The sequence below is a fragment of the Hyperolius riggenbachi genome, chromosome 1, assembly GCF_040937935.1.
Source record: "Hyperolius riggenbachi isolate aHypRig1 chromosome 1, aHypRig1.pri, whole genome shotgun sequence".
NCBI classification, from domain to species: domain Eukaryota; kingdom Metazoa; phylum Chordata; class Amphibia; order Anura; family Hyperoliidae; genus Hyperolius; species Hyperolius riggenbachi.
The window spans coordinates 479,916,045-479,929,135 of record NC_090646.1 but is presented as its reverse complement, the minus strand read 5'-3'; the positions used below and the strand labels follow the sequence as shown (position 1 = coordinate 479,929,135).

At 40.6% G+C, this 13,091-nt stretch overlaps 1 long non-coding RNA gene across 1 annotated transcript in view; it reads left to right on the top strand.

The window, feature by feature from the left end:
- LOC137521876 (uncharacterized) overlaps positions 1-2,939 on the top strand; it is a 76,395-nt gene extending 73,456 nt beyond the window's left edge. The window contains exon 4 of the long non-coding RNA XR_011022231.1: positions 2,625-2,939. This is a non-coding gene — a long non-coding RNA (uncharacterized lncRNA). The remainder of the gene's footprint in view (positions 1-2,624) is intronic.
- Positions 2,940-13,091: the final 10,152 nt, after the last annotated feature.

Below are 13,091 nucleotides of genomic sequence, written 5' to 3'. Positions count from 1 at the left end.
CTAGAGGGTAAGCCATTAGCTGCCAGAGGTTTTCCAATCCACAATGGAATAATGTAAATAGATATATACTTCTCAGCGCTGTCAATTCCAATCCTCACTATTATAGCTTGCAGTCACCAAGTGCTCAACAATAAATGTGGCCACCACCATGGTATAAAACCACAACACAGGATTGAGGGTCCATGCAAACTGGACCCTAACCTGCATCAATCCGCCTATAAGGTTTCTGCACGGACTGCAATGTCACTTACACCTTATACAGTATATATAAACACTGTTTCTGGTCCTTTAAAAGTAGCCCATTCTCCTTCCTGACCAGGTTTCGGCTTTCCGCCGTCATCAGGTGGATTGATGCAGTTATGGGCCCTCAATCCTGCACACTTTTTTTACCCCTTAAAATAGGTGGTGAAACTTATTTTTTGTAAAATTGCTAGAGATGGACAGCAATAACTGTATTATGCATGTTTTGGGGACAGAAATGGCTCAGCATTAAAGACAGGACTAATGAAGTAAATCATTAAATAATGGACTTTGATCTCGCTTACAAAAGATCTCCACTATCCTTCCCAGGATCTTATTCTGAGGGTTTCATTACAACAACTTTTAAAGTCAACTGTTGTCAACTTCCTAGGCAGCATGTTATGCTAGATATTATTTAGAGGTCTAAAAACTCCCGGAACTCTGTGAGGGGAATGGGAGAGTGGTGCTGAACACAGCCACTGTCATACTCACCTTGATTCCACTGTGCTGCATCCCCAGCATGCTTGTGGTCCCATGTGCAATGCCACCTCTCCACACCATCCCTTAAGCTTTTGTGTGCACATGCAAGGAAGTTTTAGTAGGCCGAATTAAAAAAAAAAAACTGTCTGTGCCAACAAAGTCAGCACATTGATAAAAAAAATGGAATGAGGAGTCAAAATAACCCGTACTTATCTCTGCCTCTTCAAAGGATGCCACTGGCACCCACTGCAAAACAAACAGCTGGATGTAAAAATGTTTGGTTGTGCAAAACGCATATGATGATGCTGGGTCATTAGCAATGAATTCTTTATGTCTGCTTTATGAACATTTCATTCTACTGTGATAGTTATATTCATAGTAATTGAACTCGATGGACGTATGTCTTTGTTCAACCCAAATAACTATGTAACTATGTATACAATGGACACATTACAGTAAGGGAAAATACAAATAAATTAGACACTAACCATGGCAGTAATACAAAGTCCAGAAGGTGAGTAAGACACATTCAACCAATTGGAACTTCAAGACACATTTATGACTATTAATTTAAAATGTCATGCTGATATCAGAATCAGTTTATTTCGCCAAGCATGACTGGGTCATGCCCAGAATTGGGTTTGGCACAAACAGGGAACTCAGCGACACAAGGCGACACAAAAGGCAACACAAGGCAACAACAAAGACATTGACAATACATCCATGACATATAGCAACCAAGACAAGAACCTTACAGTAAAAACATGGCAGATGACGCCTTACAGTAGGAACACACGTGCAAGTAAATTGTACATTAAGATAGTGCCCTACTCTGCTAAGCTACACCTAATAGGAACACGGGTTCAGGGGGAACAGAACACAGCCAGTGGATGACCTAACACCCATATCGTTGGAACCATACGATCTGACTACCGGCCTGATATCTCTCTTGGGAAGGAATACTTGCAGCCTTTAAAATGTAGACTTTACATAAAATTACATATATCTTATTGATGGTGAACATAAGATCCCTCTGACAATCATTCCACTTTTAGTAGACAATAGTCATTTAGGAGTATGGCTCAAGGCAGGTGTAACAGATATTGAACAATTTGTCACTGGTTCAGGTTTTAGGACCTTTCAAGAAATTAAAACATTTAATTTGGCAAATACCAAATTACATACCTACTTACAGATCAAGCATGTTTATGATAACATGAAATGTACTTTTTATGCACCTTGAGGAGATGGTGGAACAGCTATTTTAGGGTGGGAGACAATTAGAGAATCTGACGTTTTCTTATCAAGCACTCCCAACAAAACCCCCTGCCTAATGAGGCTTTCATATTCCTCCCTACATTTAGCAGTGGGGTAACCAGGAAGCCTGATAAGTTTCAGAATTGGATAACTGGAGAATTGCTTCCTGCTTGTAGTCCTGTGAGTTAAAGGGGCATAAATTACTTTTCTCCTATGTTGCTGTCACTTACAGTAGGCAGTAGAAATCTGACAGAAGTGACAGGTTTTGGACTAGTCCATCTCTTTATAGGGGATTCTCAGGGATATATTTATTTTCAAAAGCACTTCGTGAATGGCAGTTGCTCTGTCCAAAAAAACTGTGTACGGAGCAGGGAAGCTGGCCTGCCTTGCTGAGAATCCCCTATTAAGAGATGGACTAGTCCAAAACCTGTCACTTCTGTCAGATTTCTACTGCCTACTGTAAGTGACAGCAACATGGGAGAAAAGTAATTTATGGCTCATGTTACTCTGGAAAAAAATGTACCGTACTTCTTATTTGTATATGTTTGCACATATTTAAAATTTTACAGTTTTTCACTGTAGTGCCCCTTTAAGGACCACCCCCCTCTGTCAGCATTCCTGATTACAATATCTTTGTTATTTTTCAGGGAGGCAATGGCAGCCCTATCCCCTGAGGACACATTTTGGGATTTTTCCAATGGTTCTGGATGTGTGCCTGGCTGTAAGGGGTATAAAGAGATGATTTGTATATTTTGGAGAGATGCATTATGGGAAATCACACTTGCTCACTTAAAGCTGAATTATTACAAATTTTAAGAAGGCAGCATTATAGCTAGCATCAATAATTTGTTCTGATTGTGTTTCTGCTGGCCTTCATACTGCAGCCCTGCCACAAGACTTACATTTATTTCATGAGCAGTTCATGTTAATATGAAAATGCATGACATCTAAGCTAGGTTGCATTAGCCATGAAAACTCTGCAGTATTCATACTGATCAGTTAATATAAACATGTATAAAGTATGAAAACAATTGATGTATACATTATGTACAATACAATTCTGCAGTACAAAAGATTTGCTGGCTAGCTGTAGTTTTTACTTGTTCATTGGATCATGGGCAATTCTTTTGATGCGGTAGAGAGGGATTAACGAACCATGTGCTGTGCCAGCATCCTTGTGTTCAGGGAAACCCCACAGATTTCATCAGAGCAATTGTTTTATCATGATTGTGTGTGCACATCAGAAACAAGAACACAGATCTCCCAGCTGCAATAATACCTGAATAATGTATCCCAGGAATGGAGTTGTTTGTGTGATTTCAACAGGGACTTTAAACCGTAATCTTAATTGAGAAAAGGTTATAATGTCAATGGTTTATTAACTCTGCAAGTCACGCTGGAATTTGTGTATGCGATATTATAAACAAATAAGTGACAGATCTTGGGGGGCTAGTACCAGAACATCAGGCACTGCTAGTCAGCGTTTCCTAAAAATAACAGAGCAATGTCCAAAAGGGAATTCAAGTTCGATCATAATTAATGCGAGCATTGTTAGGGAATGTTGTATTGCACTCTAGCATAGTTAGAGCCAGTCATTCTCAAAAGAAAAAACGCATAGATCCAGGCACAGCACCTCACGTTAGGACATTTACTGTAAATAAGTTACAAGGAGGTGCTAAAGGGGCTGTGGCCAACAAAACAGCAAAGTCAATTAAAAGACAATTGAAGTGATAAGGATAGGGAGGCTGCCATATTTATTTACTTTTAAACCATAACAGTTGCATGACTGCCCTGCTGGTCTATTTGGCTGCTGTAATGTCTAAATAACAGCAGGATCAGCAGGATAGCCAGGCAACTGGTATTGCTTAAAGTGTACCAGAGCTGTAAAACAAGAAGATTTGATACTCACCTGCAGATTCCTCCTGCAGCATAAACCCGTCTGTCCTCCCGTGGTCTGCCATTAAGCCGCGATCAGCACCGGTAATAAGCTCAGCCGGGTCCAATCTGGGTCTTCTATGCAGGATGCACTGACCTCCCGCACATGCGCAGTAGACCCGAACTGATGCGACTGAGCCCATTACCGGGGCTGATCACAGCTGAACCGCAGACTGCGGGAGGATGGCGTGGGACTCAAACGGGTTTATGCTGCAAGAGGAAGCTGCGGGTGAGTATCAAATCTTCTTGTTTTTATACAGCTCTGGTTTACTTTAAAAGAAAATAAATATGGCAGTCTCACTCTCACTTCAGGTGTCCTTTAACCCTTTGCACACTCACATGCAGATGCTTATGCAAATGCTTCCATCCAAATCAATCATCCAAGAATCACTGCTATCCCTACAGCTAAGTTAAAAGTCTGGGTTTTTGTTACAAAAGAATACATTCTCTTGCGTAGGCACATTCACCACCTTGAAGTACCTCAGAATTCATATTCAAAAGAATCAGACACCACAACCGCCGCAGAGCCGACACTGCCACTGAGGTGGGGCCCTGCATCCGTGCATTCTTACATACTTCAATTAGTATCGTAGATATTAAGGAAAAAACTGAATTCGAAATTATGTTGATGTGGGCAATACAATGACTATATTGTCATAAAATGATTGTATGATTAAATTTATAGCACTAAAGAGCAATACATACTGTACAGTGAACATGGAGTACAGCCCAGGTTCAAATTTACATCACAGGAGGCTATAGGCACAGATGTCCTGGCACCTTAGACTTCACCCTCCATGAACCTAAAAAGCCCCACTGAACCACACCACAAGTGTGTTGGCTGTCTAAGCTGTCACTTCTCCCTTACTTCCCTTGCCTGTCATAGGTAGCTACAGGTGCCCCTTAGTATAGGGTAGCTAAAGGTGCCCTTGACTGAAAGGAGATCTAATCAGTGGAATGCACAGAGCTTGGTGAGTAACCTTTCATTTTACACTCTTATAAGGACTCTGCATAGGGAAGGAGGGGGGAAGCACCAGGGAAGGGCAGCGAGCCGCCTTTCCATTATCAGGCGCCTGTAGGCACGTGCCTATAGTGCCTTATGGTAAATCTGGCCCTGATGGAGTAACTAAAAGACAATGGATTTCCTGCCTGTGGGATGTCCCCTCCCCTCCCCTCTCTTGACTGTCTGAGACAAGCACAGAAGACTGTGTCAGGTGATATCATCATATCATTTGTATGAGATAGGTTCTCTCCAACAACTTTAATGACCAATCACAACTGAAAAATGCTATATAGGGGTTGATTTATCAAGAAAAGCAATTGGTGAAATTGATACGGTGTGGATTACCAGGTGAATGGCACACACGTGTGAAAGTGAACTCCCGGCACAAACCCATTCTTATTGGCCATGCTTCATTTAAAGCATACAAAAGTATGAGAAAAAGTTTGTGAATGTCAGGCTTCACAAAGGTGTTCACTATGGCAAACTTCATCCTTAATCAAGACAAATGCAAATAAAACTGAAGCACAAGTGGAATACGTGTCCACAGCAACCAATAAGAACTTTCTGGGCAGCTACACCTCTTCTATTAATAGTAAAACAGGAAAGATCTGCACATGCAAAGTAGTAGTGTGCATAGGAAAAGGAAGTTGTACAGATAAATACACTAAGGCCATAATCCCTACAGACAGGCTGCAGCACAAACTAAATAATCGTTTATCAAATCACTTTACTGAATACATTCCGGTACAATACAAAAGGTAAAACCAAATAATACCTTCAACACCACAAGAGTGCAGGAAACCGATAATTAAAGCGGAGCTGAACTCAGAACATCCTCTCTGCTCTAAAAGATACGCAAGAGCATAATAACCTGTAAACAAAAAACATTTCTATGTTACACCTGATACAAATCCTAAAATAAATCTGCACTGTTTCTACTTCCTGATTCTTGGAAGCAGACACTGTTAACCTCCTCTGCTTTCAAATGGCCTTATATGCCATCTCTGCCATAGGCAGTCATTTCTCATGTGACACAGGGGAAAGATCAGATTTCAACTTATGATTAGACACAAATGAGGGGGAATTAAACAGGCTAAACTTACATACAGGGTGCATTTCTCTATGTACTTCTTCAGTCCTGTGCAAGAGTTCGGGTCCACTTTAAACTTCCTGATGTCATAAGACTAAATCTTTCCGACTAATGCAAAGCCTGTTCATAAGAGAATAAATCTTACCCCAGGAAGACTGGGACCCGGGCCCAGATGGAAAGTTACAGCCTGATTGTGTGACAGAGTGTAACAGTGAGAGAAAATGGGGTCAGTGAGACCAGTACACAGATTACCATGTAAAAAGGTTAGAAAAGCTCACAAAACTCAAAAAAAGAAAATAATAAATGCGTTAACTAGTGAGTGAGGAGTAGGAGAATGGTGTCAAATACCAAACTATCGTAATAATAATAATACAGTGAAAGTTACCGAACCGGGAGCTTTTGCACCATTGCTCACACAGGTTCTGGTCTGGTAACTATAACTGTGTCTCTATTACCTTAGGTCAGAGTGAGGCAACCTGTGGGCAACCTCTCAGGCCATTGATTATTGCGATCAATTTCTCAGTCATTGATGGATTAGTTGGAAACACCAGAAAAATGTTCACAAACGTATGGTTCCTCTAGCCAATTCTCCATTCCATCAAGTACCTCTGTTTAGTGCAAAATTTCCTATCACATCCACTCAAAGCCCGAAAAAAAATGGACGTAAATATTTTTTTTTCAATACGTCAGCGGAAGAATTCACAGGCAAGCCAACTGGATCACGTTTCAATTAGGAGTGAATGTTGGCTCATGTGTACCAGGCCTTATTGTGTAAAGGCAAGTGAAAATGATTTACTGGAAAAGTGAAGTACACTGAAGTGAGTAAAATAGTGTTTATGGTCACCCAAAACTGGAAAACTGCAGATCTCTGTTGTGTGTTATATATTTATCGTAGAGAGGCGCAATTTGTGAGCTCTCTCACTGTATTAGAAAGCAATGGAAATGCATTATATTTACCTTTTCTATTGCAGGGTAACACATTTTGATGAGTGTTAAAACAATATGTAATTTACTTTTAGAGTTAAAATAAAATTATTGGGCCAGATTCAATAAAGTGCAGTAAACCTACCGCGATCAAGCAGCGGGGGACAAAATAGCGCGCACACGCTACGCATTGTCCTGGCAGCGTAATGTGCACTCTTTACTTACTGCAAATCTTTGTAAATGCCACGCGATAGTGACGTAGCACGACTGAGATACTTCACTAGCGCAGCTGCTACTACGTTAATTAACGTCCTAGTGGCCGTGTTAGTGGAGTAATGCAGCCACTACTACGTTAATTAGCGTAGTAGCGGCTGCAATAGTGAAATATCGCGGTCACACTATCTCACTATCGCGCGGCATTTAGAAACATTGGCCGTAACTAAAGGACTGTACTTAGTGGGCTCATGCTAATTTTATCCCCGCTGCTTGAGCGCGGTAGCTTTACCGCACTTTGATGAATTTAGCCCATTGTGAGCAATGAAAAATATGAACGAACTGGACTATCCATAAGAAGATTTTAGTGTTTTTTTGTAAACAAAGTATTTTTTAACCTAGTTATTCGAGCATGTAATATAGATGTTGTTGTGCAGAATTACATTTCCTCATTTAGAATTACTCACACTTACACACATTGGAGTGTTTTTTATGGTAATATGCAAAGGATAAAATTACAAAATCTTGATCTACAACAAGCTCTGGTTTTACAAGCAGAAGACTGCAGTTTTCACATTGTACCTTCTTGTCTTAGCTTGTAGTTCCAGAAATCCACAGAAAACAAGAGAGTTAATACCTAATAAAACCTGCTGCATATCTTCCTACGCTACTAACTAGGCTTTAGTAAGTGTGCTGCCTGTAATTTAGCAGTTTTCAAGTTCTGCAGTAATGGATGTAACCTGAACTGTCAGTTTGATGGACATCAACTACAATCAGGTGAAAGAGCTTACAAAAGGACAGAGAACCGGTTTTGACTTTGATGAAAATAGAACATAGGCCCTTTTGCCTTCAGCAAATACTTCAGATACACTGGATATTTGCCCTGAGACCATATTGTGAGCTTGCAAGAAAATGATCTGCACATAGTACTTAAAGGTATTGGCTAGAGGTACGAGTGCTGACAAAAAGTACAATTCTGGGTTTATCTCACAAACCACTCTGGGTTACACCTCACTTGGGATCATAATGAACACAAACTTTTTTGAAGTGTAATCTTGATTAGTGTTTCTCAACATTTTTAAATACTGCACCCCTAATGATAGTAGGTAACATCATCTTAATTACTTACCATAAATACTATCATTGTATAGAAACCTTTTCAATCATTAATTTATAATTTAATGAACTACAAAATATTCATGTTGTACTATTTCTAAATCTCAAAATTTAGTACAATTGTCCATTTGAGTACCCCCTGAGACTAACATAAGTACCGAGATCCTGGCATCTAGATGAGAATCCCCATACACCAGTGTGTATTTGCCAAGTGAGGTGGGCGCCGCACCCGGAATTTTTTGTGGACACACAACAATTGGCATAGCAACATCAACATGGTACAGATAATAGCTACATAGTCACAACAGCAGTTTGACAGACAGTAACAGCAATTGGCAAACAACACATGGTACAGATCTTAGCTACAGAGACACCCTGATGTTAATTTAACAGACAGCAGCAGCTCATAGTTCAGGTGGACAGGACTATATTATGCAAAGCAGACTTTTGTACGGTGACATGTGGTACAGCGTGGCCAGCTGGAGATAGTTCCTTCTGTGCGCGTGTTCCGCAGGGGGGTGGCTGGGGAAGCTTGGGGAAAGAAGGTGTTTTTATGCCTCATGGTTTTGGTGAGAATGGTCCTATAATGGCGACCTAGAGGAAGGGGGACGAAGAAGCAACTGCCCGGGTGGGAGGGGTCTTGAATGATCCTGTTTGCCCTGGACCTCATTCTAGATGACTGCAGGATGTCCAGGGGAGGCTGGGGTGACCCGATGATCTTCTCAGCAGCACTGATTACCCCTTGGAGTTTGTGTTTGTCCCTTGCATTAGCCCCGGAGTACCAGACAATGATTGAGGAGCAAAGGACAGACTCGATGGTGGCAGAGTAGAAGCTGGTCATTAGCTCCTGCGACATCCCGAGCTTCTTCAGCTGCCTGAAATACTGCTTTACCTGGCCGAAGGAGGCTTCAGAAGTCTTCAGGGAGCCCGAGTGCTCCTGAAGAAGGGCGGCCCTGTACTGCGCCTGCGCAAGCACGCTCTCTTGCACGCTCATGCCTGTGCAGTATGGAGCCACACGTCTTCGGGAGGACACGGCTCCTGAAGACTTCCAAATACCCTTTCGGCGAGGGATTGAAATGGGGGGGAGCCAGCACAGGATAGAAAGCACCGAGAGAGGAGACGGAAGACTCTATACAACCCAGAGCCTTCCCTCTCCTTAGGTAAGTATTTGCTTCATTTTTTTTTTAAATACGGTTCCCATTCCCTTTAACAAAAGAGATACTTCTACTCCAGCAAAATTTGTATAGATACTACATGAAATTATGGATGAAATAAAAACTTGAAGTGTGAACTCCTGTTTTATCCCCTCCAAAACTGACATCTTGGTTTATTTTTTTAATATTTAAATTATATTGATACACCTCGATCCACTAATACCACCATCCCCACCCCATATAGATCAGATAGTTTCCATGCAAACAATATCAGAACACTGAGTTTTATGTCCAGAGGCTTCTATGAAAGATGTTGTTTACCTTCATAGTTTGCTTGCAAAATCGTGATGTGAAATTGCTCATCTCTAATAGTGTTTGAGTGTCAAAATGAACATGATTAGATACCATTGATTTTTGAATTTTCAATGACTCACAAAACATACAAATGATTTATAGCAGTGCCAGTTTTATCAAAGAGTTCAAAATCCATAACAAACTATCCACAAAGCCAATACTTGGAAAATTTCTTTACCTACCCTAACTTACCCAATGTGTACAGCACAACTGCATTTAAGGAACGCTTTGTGAAAAAATACAGTTGCCCAAGGTCAACTATGTACAGTATGTTTGGCATTTTTAAGGTATGCAGACAAAATGAGGTGTTTTAAATAGAATAGATATTAGACTTGATAAAAATGTAAAATCGAATAAAATCTATGGAGAATTAGAACACATCTCATTGGTATGTAATTTGAAATATGACTGTTTTTCGTTTTATTGATGCTGGCGGAAACATGATCAATATTTATAGCTTTGTACTGCATCAGTCAGTAAAAAGCTAGTAGCTGTGGCAAAATTAGACTAGTATTTTTAATACTTATTAATGCAAGGTAACCGGGTAAAAGATCAACATAAGAAAAAGGTATTCATTATTTTCTGATCTACCACAGGTGTCAATCGTGTACCTTGTTAAAGATTGTACAATGTATGGCTAGTTTTACCTTGTCTGTTGTGTGGATAGACATGGCAGAGAACAACTGTTATGATGTAGCGCCACACTGATTAAGCACCTGAACATAACATTGTAACTGAACGGGAACAAAGGGAATTTTGGGTCTGCTGGTCACCAAACAGTGTGATGCTGTCATACTTATTCAAATGATTATAAGAATGAACCAATAAGAATGCTCAGCAAGAAATTTAATATTTACATTTTCCTTTGAGAGGCTTGTTTGAATTTTCTTGCTGATTTCCTATTGGCCTTAAATAATTACTGAAGGGGCCCCTAATAATTTATGGAGCAGGCAGCAGTGGGGAAGAACAGCACATGACAGGCTACAATCAGGATTATCTGAGAACAGAAGGTTAGAAGAAAAAAAACAACAATTGAAGAATAAAAGACAGAAAAGGAGAAAGTTAACAGTACGTAAGAACATAAAAGGTCAAGTTAGAAGGAAGAAGTTTTAGATGAAAATTATGCCAGAAAATAAAGAAGAATGAAGTATATAGAGGAAAAAATAAAATCACAAAAAATGAGAAGGGATTTTTTCGGTGATTATCTCATAGTCAAAAAATATTTGATTGTATTTTTCATATCAAATAAAGTTTGCATTTAAAGCGGACCTAAACTCAGAACTTCCTCATTGCTCTGAAAGATAAGCAACATCATAATAACTATTAAAGAAAAACATTTCTTTGTTACAGCTTATACAAATCCTGCAATAAATGTGCAGTGTGTCTACTTTCTGCTTTCATGTAAGCAGACATACTGTTAATATCCTGTGTTTACATTTTAGCTGCTCTGCCAAGGCAGCCAGCTGATACAGCTGAGAGATCAAATTACATGAATGATTATTCACAGATGAGGGGGAATTAGACAGGCTAAACTCTCTTTAATACAAATAGCTCCCCTTTACTTTTTTACTTGGGAGAGAGTGAACATAAGGCGGTTCCAAATTCCACCATAAGCTCCCAGGGTTACTTACTCCCCCCTCTCCAATAGGAATTGGAGGTGAATCACTTGTCCTTAACATTGGATAATGGTAATTTTCAAAAAGCCTCCTTTTAGCAGATGGTAATGTTATGGGCCATGTTAGTATTGCTGCATAGTTATTTGGGTTGAAAAAAAAAAAACACCTATGGAGTTTAACCAGAAAATAAGGTACAACACCAGCCTGCACCACCACATACCCCTGTTGCTTATGTTATCGGGCTCTGCAATCTCTAGTTTATACCAGCTTGCATGTGGACAAGAGGTTAATGAGACTTGGGAGAGGGGCCACACTTTTCTATTATCTTCTAATGTTGTAATGTAAATAAAATAAAAAAGTAGAATAACAATATTAATCATAAAAACATCATTAGCAAATAGTTTACAGTGCATAAGTAAATTATAGTGTAACACCCATGGAAGCAGCGGCTGCGGCTCCGCAGCCGCCTCGCATCCCTGCTCTGGGACTTCGCCCGTTCCTCTGGCGTCTAGTACGCCGAGGACGGGGTTGTCCATTGCTCACAGGGTTGCTGTATCGCACGGGCGCGCGCGGAGACAGGACCTTTATGCGGGGAGGAGAAGCGTCAGCTGACCAGCCGGTCGGCTGACGTCAGAGGAGACTCACGGCGCTCCGGATTGGCTGATTGATGGTGGGCGCAGCCGTGGGGTCTCCTTTGCTTCAAAAGCCTTCAGTCTTCACTCGCATCCTGTCTGCTGTTGCGAATACTCATGTGTTAGCGCTCAGACCTTAGATAGTATCCGGTGTGCCTTGATCTGAGAGGAAACCAGGGATTTCACACAAGACTAGGATTATTGTATATTGATATTCTGTGTATGACTCTGGCTATCCTCTGACCCTGCTCTTGATAATCGATTCTGTACTTCTGCCCATCTGACTCTGTTGCTGAACCCTGCCTGATATCTTACTACTCTCTTGCCTGTCGATTTTGTACTGTACCTGCCTGCCTGTTACTGATCCTAGCCTGTCTGACCACTCTACTCACCAGTGAGCCCTTGTCACTGGTGAGGTGCTTTGCTAGTACTCACCAGCTCCTCTGGTGAGGCCTAGTCTAACTATTCCATAACTGTGCACAAATAGTACCCACCAGCTCCTCTGGTGAGGTTTAGTCAAACTATTTAGTTATTGCGTACCAATAGTGCCCACCAGCTCCTCTGGTGAGGTCTAGTTAAACTATTCAGTTACTGTTGCACCAAGCACTATACACCTTGCTATTCTGCTAGCTATATTTGCATTATTGGTGATTCTGCAGATCACCACATAATCAGGTATAGCGTCTGTATTATCGGTGATTCTGCAGATCACACATAATCAGACGTCTGTGTTGCTACACCATTCGTTACATATAGCTTTGCAGACTGAAATGTTGAGGTAGTTTTTAATAATATTAAATTACAAAATAGTACATGGAACTATTAACAAATCATATATAAAAACAAATTTATACAGTATATTTAAATTTCAGCAAAAAGTTTAGCTTTCTTTTAACCTCCCTGGCGGTACGCAGTTTCGGTGGTTGCGTCCGCGGGAGTCATTTTTTGAATAAACGTTGTTGTAAACCTTGTAGCTAGCACTAGGCGAGTGCAAAATCGATCTAGCGGAGAATCGAGCGGCAGAAATGCATCATGTATTACCAGCATTAAACTGTAGTAACTGTACTGTATTGTAGT